Below are 11,753 nucleotides of genomic sequence, written 5' to 3'. Positions count from 1 at the left end.
GGTTGTGAAGGGATTTCCTTCAGTGAGCAGTGTGTAGACAGACACTGGCCCTGGGTGTCTAAGAGCATGTTCCAGTGTTTTCCCTTGTTTTCTTGTCTTGTCGTTTTTCAACTGGCACTTTTGGCCACGGCGAGTCAAACCATGCCGCACCGATTTGCATTTCCATTACCAGTCTACCATGCCATGTTGAGCCGCGCCACACCCCGGATGAACCCTCTCCGGTACCCTCGGAATGCCCCCTCCAAGTGAGCTGCGGTGACGTCTCGTGACTGCAGCCAACCTGTCCTGACCCACGTGGTGAGACAGCTTCTGTTCTGACTTTACTGAAGACACTGAAAACACCATCCATGGTGATGCTTCAATGGATCGGACTTGGTCTGACATGTCCCACAGATGCATTTTTTGGATTGGGATTTGGGCCATGGAGGCCAGGATGATGCCTTGAGCATATTGTCACAATCCTTTCTGCCAGTACTCAGCAGTTTTTTTGCCCTTCTGGGTGAGCCACTGCCATTGGGGAGTGCCTTTGCCATGAGGAGGTGTACTAAGTCTACAACGGTGTTTGGGTGAGTGGTGCATGTCAATTGCCGTACACCTGAGTTCCAGGGCGCAAGGTATTCCAGCAGAACACTGAATTGTATCTAGATGACTGATGTTATTCACATCACACACAGTTTTAAAATGTGTGATGTGCATCATTTTGTTTATTAGTATAGAAAAAGTATATGTTTTATCGCCAATTTGTCTGAGGGAACTTACAATCATAGTCTGTGTCCAACTACAGCTAACACAGCATCCAGTCTTTCAAACCCTGGATGCTAAATGCAGAAAAATAAAAGTGTGACAATGTGTTGACCTGTGATACAATATCTTTTTAAGCCACCCTGCCTCCCACACCCCAGCCTTTCCCCCCTTTTTTCCCACCATCCATCTCCTCCACCCTCCTTGTGTCTTTCCACCTCCTCCCTCACCCTCCGACCGCCTAGCCTCGGCGGGATGTATGAAGACTTTAATACACACCTCACTTCGGTCTTGTTTATCATCTTCGTCAGAGGCCTTGCTGTTGAGAATATGTAGGCATGTATACGTGTTTTCACACCTGCATGTCTGTGTGTCTCCTGCTTCGATTCCACTTTGTGTCAGTGTGTGTGTTTCTGTGTAAGAGTTGGTGACATCTTAGTGTGTGTGTGTGCTAGTGGTGTATATGTTTGTGGATTTCTGCTGCAGGTGCATTATGTTTGTGTGTGTGCTAACTCATGTGCATGCATGTCCCCCTGTGTGTCCCTATTTGTGTGTGTGTGTGTGTGTGTGTGTGTGTGTGTGTTTGTATGTTTGTACCTGTATTTCTCTGGTGGTCCAACAAACAGCTGATACAAATTACATCCCAGCATCAGCTATCTATCTGTGTGTGTGCAGTGTGTGTGTGTGTGTGTGTGTGTGTGCGTGTGTGTGTGTGTGTATGCCATCCCTACATGACCATTCTCGGTGAAAATTACTTTTCTTCGCTACGCTTGACGTTTCTCCACACTCGTTTTTTTTCTCTCATCCTCCCTTCAGGTTTGCTCCGTGCCTCGATACTGTAAGACTTATTTACATTCACAGCTAGGCTCAATCCCCCGGGAGTCCCACTGGCGTCCAGCGTGTTGCCTTGACAGAGACAAGCGATGCTTTGTGTGGCGGTCCTATCCTGGCTCTCACAAGTTTTAGCTCAGTTTGTCTCTTCTCTTACTAGGTCACAATCCCCTTTTCTTTGTTTGCTGAGTAACGGAGACATTACATCAGCCCTACACTTTAATAATATAAAAAACTATTATTTTAGTTTATTTTTTTAAAACTCTACTGTTGCTTTATCTTTTTATTACGATGAACGAAGAGAGAAGGGACTCTGCTAAGAAATGTGTCCTCTGTAGCCACAGCCCGATATAGCTTATGCTTCCATATTATAGAATCAGCCCAGTTGTCAGGATAAAATGGCCGTTAACGTCTTTGCAAAACAATGATATGTTTCTATAAAACAGGTCACATCATGTTCACATTGCATATTTATGACCTGAGTAACCTGAGTGACCTGAAACTACTAAAGAGAAGGGACTACAGCGTTTCAACATTTGTAAACGTTACATATCTGAATGTTTTTTAAGGAACCCTTGGAACAATTTCCAGCCGTGTTTACAACTTGATAATGATTTTTACTCAACAGTAAGATTCCTAAATGTTTGTTTGTGGTTGATTTTTAATTTGAAAAAAGGTGTAAAACTTACACAACCATTTCAAGCAAAAAAATAAATAAGGCTTCTTACTTCTTCTAATTTTTTACCCCATCTTCTTGTGAACTCACCGTTTTCTAGATGTCAGCAACTACTTTGGTGAGATAAAGAGTGACAGCAACAGAGCAGAAAAGACTTCAGACAAGAAAGTCAGAAGGAGCGATGTAACATTTAGACAGGCAACTTCACACCTTCTCTTGGGAAAAGTCAAATTTTGACTTTGATGCACAGTCTTGAAGGATTTATGACTAGACAGCATCCTTTGTTTAGCTTTGTTTTGGCTCCCCAAAGTAAATGAGTTAGCACAAACAAGAGATTGACAGTTGTAATGGGGACTAAGGCTGGGGGCCGATGTAGGGTCGCTGATCTCAGACTCTGAATTGAATTATAGGGAAAATAAAGTTTTCCCCTTTGTACTGGGGACCTGTTGGGCACCCCTCCAAGGACCCTGCTTTGAATACCATTGTGTTATCTTAAAGGATGGACAGCAACTGCAACTCACTGTCATTGACAATTTTCTACTAATTGGTACATGTTAATTATAAATGCTGTAGACTGCATTCATTTTCACCAGAATTGTTTCATATGTCTACTTTTGAAACTTATGCAATCAGATTATAATCAGATAACATTTTATTACTAGCTGTGTGTAGGTCTGATATTTTTATGTCATCTTGGTATTTCCTTTGTCCGTCCATCTGCTTCCACTGCAGGACCCAGAAACACCAATGACAGTAAAATTATGGCCCAGTAATTGCAGTGGTGCTGGGTCTGGTCCTGGGATACCATCCGTCTCCAGGCAGCCAAACTACTTTTCAGGAAGCAACCACCGGAACTGATTTACCTTCGAATTTATTGGAGGCACCACTTTCTGCTTCCTCCAACTCATCATTTTGTTCACTTTTTCTTCCATTTCATCACCTTTTTTGGGTTCTCATCTTATTCAATCTGGATTCAGTGTTACTTTCTTTATCTGTTTATCCTCCATCACTCTGTCTCAGATTGTTTAACATTTGATTTTCAGATTGTAGTTTACCTATTGAATAAGCGGTAAAGTTAGTTTACAGCTCTATTAAAGTTTCTGAGACCTACCCGCTCTATAACTAATTAAGTTGTAGATAAGCCACATCAATTCTATGTATAAAATCATTCTGGCAAAAAAAAAGTGTGTGTTTAAGTTGAGGTTAAAGATTGTGTTTGTGTGGAGAGTGAAGTAAAACTTTGTGAACATAGAATGGAGTGGATGGAGTTTACACAGAACAAAAATGTGTCCTTATCAGCATGTGTGGGATATTTGTGTAAAAAAAAAAAAAGTGGATGGTTGATGCAGGCTTTACAATAAAACAGTCGGATGGTGTTTGAGATTTTATTTCTGTGTTGTGTTATTGGTAAAGTTTCAGGCTCCTCCTTTGGAGATGCTGATGGGAGGTTAGGTTCCATTTTAGGAGGCAGTCGTGCTTAAAAAACGCTTGATGTTGTTTTTCTGCAGCAGAGGGGAAACATGCACAAGAGATGAAAAGTGTTTGAAAATGAAGAAAAAATGAATGACAAAAGGTGGAAGTGGGCTGATTTGAAAAGAGGAGTGTCTCCTTTGTTGCTCTCTGCCTCTCTTATCCACCTGAGTGATTGTGGCTTGCCGGTGTTTTCGATTGTGCAGAGAAGCACATCTCTTTCTTTACTTGCCGGTACCCCTCTAAGAATGCTTTCTTAAATCGACAGATCAAAGCGGGGACATCTAAAAGTTTTTGGGGCACAGATGAGTGATCAAAGAAATAATTTCTGGACCAAATCATTTCCTCCCCCCAAAGTGAAAAGTCTGTTTTGGGTTCCCTGTCAAAGAAAGGGAAATTCTTTTATATCACAGGCAAAGAGTACTGACGCTATCAAATGGATAAGAGAGGGGAAAAAACATAGTTTCCTCTTTGAAAGCAGTTTGCCTGCCCCACATTGTGCTGATGTATTCATGTACAGCAGCCAGCGTTGGGCGATTGAACGTATATATCGTCAATTGGCTAAGTCCTTCACCAGCTGTTTTTAAAAGGCGATTTTTATCATTTTATGTTAGTAGTTTAATGTTCTTCTGTTATGGGCACCAGAACTGGAGCCGAGCGAGAGGGCAACAGAACTGGGCTCAGTAGCCTCTACAGACATCATGACAGAGGTGAAGAGACAGAACACAATGTTTACAGAGGAAGCTGAAAAGAGATGGGGAAGAAAAAGAACTGTGACCGAGCAAGAGGCAATAGACAAGAGTAAATCTCAGACTTGCTTTTAGTCATTGCCAACAGCTTTGCTAAATAAAAGGCTGCACGACGGACGTCAAGCTGGACTTGTTGCTGTTGAATAGTAAGTAACATTAGCTGGCATGCTAAGTGTTGTTGCACTTGTGCAATGTTTGGGCTATGTTAGCAACCCAACAAAGGTCTGGTACCTGTGTCGCTATTACACTGCAAGAGATATTGCTGCATTTCTGTATCTCAGCTGTTAACTCGGTACACAGTTATGGCTGAAACCACAGAATTTAGACTAGTGTCGTATGCCGCCAGAATGTCCCTTATAACCTAGGAAGTGCAGGCAATGAACAGTTGTCCTACTTCAAGATTTGACAGTGCTAAATTGCAGGCAAACATGTCACAGTCATCCGGTGAGAAATAGCCATGAATGGAAAGCATTGCGGCTCATGGTGCTGTGGCTGCAGGAAGTCAATTTTCTGTCTTCTCCCCTCTATACAACCAACCAATATTACCAGCTAATATAACAGCCAATGGAAAAGTAATGGAATTTTTAAGCAAGTTCAATAAGTTTGTTAATTAATACTTACCACCCACAGCCATAACTACATGCAATAATGATGTTCTCATACCACAAATAGATCATTTTTAACAAGGACACACTGTCTGATTTACATTCACACGATCCCACTTCTGGTTGAGAGTCAATCAAATTTAATTTGTTGTGCAGTTCCAACTTACATGAACATTTTTTTTCTTATACAGATGACATTTTAATTTCACATGTAGACGTACAGTGATTTTGACAATTTTGGAAAAGCTCATTTTGTAATTGTTTAACAAACCTGTCATAATAAGGTGTCTGGATTATGGTGAATGCTATCTCATTTCTGTGGGTTCTGTGCCCATGAAATGTGTTAAACTAATTATGTACTTCACTTTCACATTGTATTATATATATCAGCATATCGGAAAATTGTGTTCATGGAATTTTAATTACTTCAGTAAGACTTACTTCAGTTCCTTGCACCAATGTTAGTTTTTCAATGTTAAGCAGTACTCAAGCGCCAAAAATGCATTTTTTCTCTCAGTTGTTGTTGAATGGTTTCTTGAATTGCACCTGTTTCTAGCAAATCAAATCTGTTTGGACATTGAATTTTGAAAAGAAGAATGATCTGTCAGTGATATATCAACCAGATCCGCCTTTTGGTAGGCCATTCTTTGCGGAGAAAAAGCTCCTTGATTGCCTGCTTCCTTCTGTTTGGAATAATTTCAGTGTTTGACTTCACAGAGGACTGAGAGGCAGATTTTTCATTTACAAAGGTATAAAAACCAAAAGCAATACCACCACCACCAACAGCAGCATAAAAAGACAACAAACACGGGTGTTTCAAGGCTTCACTGACAGGAAGGGTATGAGGGAAAAATGTGGTCACGTTTATCTATTAAAAATGTCCTTGGGGAAAACAGAAAATACTTTGGTAGTTTGACAAAGTTTGTGCTAAAAGTAACAAAAATTCAGCTACTGCAACAATGAACTCTGCTAGCTATTGCCAAGGTAATGAGTGTGTGTGTTGATGGAATGAATACTGAACACACCGTATTCATGTTGATTTCTGTGTGTCATCATGCTATTTGCTATAAAAGATGTGCATCAGTGCATATATAACAGTGATTTCTTATTTTATTTCAGGTTTCCATGTGTGTGTATGCCTGCGTGTACAGTATATATGTGGGAGAGAGAAAAAGAGAGGGCATTGGATTTGTTGTTGACAAGGATGCAAATGTAATAAACCTCCTATTCATGTTGACAAATACAGTGTAATTTTCTTGACATTTGGCTGCTGGTTTCATTTAACATCAGGATACAGAAAAGTGGGAGTCTTGACAGGCAGGATTCGCTTTTCCTCTATACATGTATCCTTTAACAGTACACCAGGTCATAATTCTGGTGCCCACCAGAGATTTAGAAAATCAAAATGAATTTTAGGGGGTAGTGACATTTATTTCTCAGTCTTGTAATACATTTATGATACATTTTGAAATAGCAGTCACTTCAATTAGCAGTTCAATTTTTATTTCTTGGCCAGCCAGACTGAAGGCGGATGGAAATTTTAGGTGAATTGGTTCCCTAAAAAATTCTGTTCAAATACACCTAATTTGCATGATTGTTTGTTGATAGTTAATGCATCTATAAATCAAGATGGGGGCGAAACATGCATGCATGCAAACTAAAGAGGAGACCAGTGTTCGAGACAGCGTTCCAACATCTTTTGGTGAGACATTTTGCTTGAATTTCTGTTGGGACAATTACAGTTGTGTTTGCTGCAAAGCAGGCAAGCTAAACAGCGATCTTTTCCTAACCCTAACAGTGTTGTCACAACATAGAATTGAAAACTGAAACATTTATTCTGGAAGAGCTCCATTTCTTGCTCTCTTTATCAGTCGTTTAACTGTTATGGTGCAGCTGAATCAATATTTCCTGATTTTGACGTAGTGACCACACACCCTCTTCCAAAATATAATTCGCACTGAAGTGCCACGGCTGCACACAATGTAACACAAAACGCTATTCTGCAAGGCAAGCCAGATTATTAGATGGGGTGACGTTAGTGTTTAATTTCCCTAAACCTACAGTACCATATCCTAAATGTAACTATAAAGCAGTCTCTATGAGCAGATATTGAGCAGAGAATTATGAAGATGACAGCATTTGATATAAACTAACAAAGTTTTACAAAATTCTCGAACAATGACGCTGTTGGTAAAAGCCAGTGGCCTTGATTAAATATTGAAAGAATAACTCTTTGACAAATCAAATGTGGAAAAAGAGCACATACTAACTATAATCAAGGCCTTGTCCACACATACATGGTTATTTTTGGTCGCCGGTGTCCGTCCAGACAGGCGTTTTAGCACCGTTTCAAAAATAACCTTCATTCATAACACGCCTGAAAACCCACGTACCATGGCGATTCACATACACTTGTACAACATGTGCGTCTGAGTCATTCTTCCCAAAAATCTCTGTTTTTGCCTGTCCAGACTTAAACCCTGTCAACGGACAAAAGGCCAAAACACATAGAAAAAGCTTTGTTTCAAGAGATACCTGTGTATGTGTGGACACCAAAGAGTGGTGGTAGCCAAAGTCCAACCACATAGTGTGTTGCATACTTTTATTGCTCAATATACACCGTGACTCCTTCCTCATGCCTGTCACAGTACCCTTCCACAAGAAAGGGTTAATTTTTTGGTGTAGCAGGCAGACAAAAGGAAAAGTTTGTTTTCTGTCCTGGTGTTTGTGATATCGCTGTTGCAGATGGCCTTCTTCCCTCCAACAGCCTCCTCTGTATCTTTTTCCCCCTCTGTGCTGCCTTTGTCTTCTCTTTCCATCCTTCTCTCTCATCTTCTGTCTCCTCTTTCTCTTTTACCCCCAAACTCCCTCTTCTCTCTATTCTCTGCCCAGGTGAGTAATGTCATGTCAGAACAATGGCCTATTGTGTTTTATTGAGCTGCCCATGTCCGGCTCTCCATTTCTCTCTCTTCTCCCCTCCCCTTATTCAGTATGCCTCAGTCTCACTCTTTTCCTTGCATTCTCTCCCCCTGGATGGATGGATAGACGAATAGAGGGAATAATGAAAATGTAGAAGGAAAGTGGACGAGAGAGAAATCAAGGGCGGAAGATGAGAGAATGATGCATGGTTTTATATTTGAGTCGATGGGAAAAAAGGATTACATGAGTTTTGGTAAAAAGAAGGCAGGGAGGGAGAGACAGTGTGGACGGAAAGATAGAAAAAGAAACAAAGGGAAATGCATGATGGCAGTCTGAGTATTCATGGAGGCAAGGAGAGCAAGTGGGAGGGACAGAAAGTGAAAAGGTGGATGGGAAGAGTACAGGATGGAGGAATGGACAGAAGAGGATGAATCGAGGAAGGGACGGTGTTGTGAATAATGGCTGGTCAGTGTTAAGGCCTTAATCAATGCTTGATTAATATTAATTCGTTTAGCTCGGGCAGAGGGGCGGAGCTAACCCAACACTTCCTTCTTAGATTGATTGGGGAGAGGGCACCAAGGGCGTGCTAACATTGCAGCACACACACATAAGCTTTTCCCTCTCTCTGTCTCACTCACACACACACTTGCAGAATCACTCATGCATCCTTTGTGCTGACATTGTGTATGAACTCTCAAGACCTCAGCTCGTGAAGCATCCTGCATTTTAACCTCTCACACACAGAGACACGCAAGAAGACAGAATCAAACCACACTTCCTTCACTGCTCAAGTTGCTCTCACTTTACCTTTCTGGTTGCTTAGGCGGTTAATTGCATAAACAGACGAACTGGCTAAAAATAGAGACCAGAAGTTTGTTGAAAAATCACTAAAGTCATACCCACTCCTCTTGAGGGATGTTTTACGTGGTCCTTTATTTACCCATACCAGTGCAGTGCCAGTTCAAAATGTGCCTGCTCGTTTGCTCGGCCTTCACAGTCATCACTGATGGCAGAGTGTTATCAAAACTGGACTTCAGCCTGGCTCATAGGTGGCTAAGTTACTGCTTGTGAAAGCCGATTTCCTGATTTTGCTGCTTCATAAAAAAAAGCTTTGAAATAACTACATACAGGGAGACTTTCATTGTGTTTATCTCCGAATTAGCAGAGCTTTGTTAGAGGCGATTTTTCGACAATACTCCAGAGAGGAAGAGCTGCTTCTTTGACCAATACCCAACATAAGCTTGTCATTAAAGACCTTCAACTGTTTGACCTGTTTTTACTGTCTACTTGTCTTAGTTTTCTTAGTTTTTAGTCCACGCTGAATGAAATAACTTTCATGCATATTCGTTGTGTGTTTCTCAGTGACTCACCTCCCCTGCTGCTGCACAGAGTGGAGGTCCTTCATTATTGAAACTTTCTTCATATTGAAAGTGTCCTTGACCAAACCGCACCAAACTCAGCACTGCACTTCCTGGAGTCCTCAGCAATAAACCCTCCAAGTTTGAAGTAGATCGGATGAAAGTTTCTTGAGAAATTCAAACCACAGAGGGAAAGACAGACAGACAGAGAGATTTTTTTGCTTTATTCTTAGATACAGCACAATTAAAACTGAATAAATATGAAAGGCAAGAAGTTACAAGCGTATACAAAAAAGGGGGGAAAAATTCAATATCATACTAATCACACACAAGTTGCAGTTGTTCTGCAAAAACGTCATGCTGACCAAGTTTCTGCTGTCATTAAAGTAGAGTACACGTTGATTCCTGCAAAAAGCTACATTTTGAAGATTTTGTGTTTCCAAGCACTGACAGCATTTTTTTCTCAAATATCACAAAACTGTAAATGGTTTGAACCAAAAACCTATTTGAGGGGATTGGTAGTCATTATGTCTACCATTCCCTTTCCACCTTTGTTTCGCCCCCATCTCTTCTCCTACTTTTACCTTTCATCCCTTGTTTTTTCCACCTCCTTCTCTTTCCATCTGCCTTATTAAAGTCTAGTTGTGACCTTGAAGAAAAGTGACAGACAAGCGTGCACATGCACGGACGCTCACACCCAGGTGACCTTGGTTTGCAGTGACAGGCGGCATTTGAAGATTTGGGCTTTTTACCTCCTTCAGGCTGTATTTAATAGAGCCCATTTATTGGGCGGACTGCACCTTTTTATAGCTTATAGGCCTAAAGCTGATACAGAGAGACAGAACAAACAGATGCCGTAATAAGGTGGGGAGAAAGGGAAAGACATGGCCAGACAGGCAGGCTGACGAAACATACCGATACACAGTAATACAGGCGAATGTACAGACAGGCAGACAGGGGGTCAAACTTAGAGCCTTCAGGCCGTATTTGAAGTCCTGTGCAGCTTAATAGGAGCAAGATTTTATTAACGCTGAAGGTTTAGGGGTAAAATTTTTCTTTGTAAGAAAGCCTTTGAGAGAGTTTTGAATTGGGTGTTGGATAGAGGTCTTCAGGCAAGAAGAAATAAATCATGACTGCTGAACAACAAAGACTGCTTAGTTGAAGAGATGGTGTTTTAAGCTGCACCCACTAAGACTCTTTTGTAAAAAATACATCACATTTTCAGCCTAAATCACAAAAACAAAAAAATCATCCATTTCCCTTAAGTTGACATGTAACAGGATTTGCCTAAATTGTCTAATATGTTTCTGGTGTTTCTGTACTGTGGGAAATCTGCTCTTTGAAACAAAACTGCAGGTAAAATAAAGGAGTGACAGAGCAGTCAGGTGTTCTGACCGCTGTCCAGATTGCTGATTCTGGAGCTGCCCCGGTCATTTAGCGCCATTCAAGCTGGCAAGCTGGATATCCGCTCTTTGCCTCGACTGTTTTGCCTCATCATTTGCCTCGCCTGTTAACCTTTCTATATATATTCTGGCGTTGAGATAGCAAGCAACCACCACTGCAGAGAGTGCTGCCTCTCCATGCTATTAGAGAGTGATGTTAGTATAATTGCCTGAGGTCTGTGGCCAGGTTGAGCTGATTATTTCTGCCCTTTATGGCTTTTTGTATCTTTTCTTTATATGACTGTTTTTCCTTGGGTTAAGTAAATATGTAATTTTGAAGACATTATAGAAAATTATACTTGGTGAGTTTTTTTCTCTTTGGGTCTTACTCAAAAACATTACAATTTCTGTTTCCTGTCTGTTTGTAATGTCTTTATGATATCCAAAAGCCCACATTTAAAGTTTGCGCTTAACTGAGCTGGGGACATTCTGCCACCAAGTTTTCGTGTCATTATATGTCTGTTTCTGTAAAACATCTGGATTTTATTTTCTATTCTCATATGTGTGTGTGTGTGTGTGTGTGTGTGTGTGTGTGTGTGTGTGTATTCCTGCCTGTCTCTAGGTCCATTGAGAAGTATCTGCGGTACCATTTTCGTCCCTGTCCCCCTCATTTGCAGAAAACCTTCACTTCACGATCAGATTTGGCCAATAACTTCCCCCTGGACCCCAAAAGCACCCTTTTCAAAAGCTCCTTATCTTGACCAACAAATAACGTAATCAGGTGAATGTCAGCTACATTAGCATCATTGTATCCCAGCTGCTGTGCAATCTCAAGCCATATATTGTCCGTGACCTCTTGAGATAGTCGTTGTGGTGTTTGTCATACAGTACAGGATGGTGTGAGACCAAATTGATGAGGTGACCTGGGCATCAGCTGAAACAAAGGTTTTCACTGATATATTTCCACAGGCGGAAATCCACTGACATCGTGGTCCGTCCGAATATTTTTTTCCACCGCATGA

This window comes from Pagrus major, chromosome 5 (genome assembly GCF_040436345.1).
Source record: "Pagrus major chromosome 5, Pma_NU_1.0".
Taxonomy (NCBI): Eukaryota; Metazoa; Chordata; class Actinopteri; order Spariformes; family Sparidae; genus Pagrus; species Pagrus major.
Note: the sequence above shows the minus strand (reverse complement) of the source record.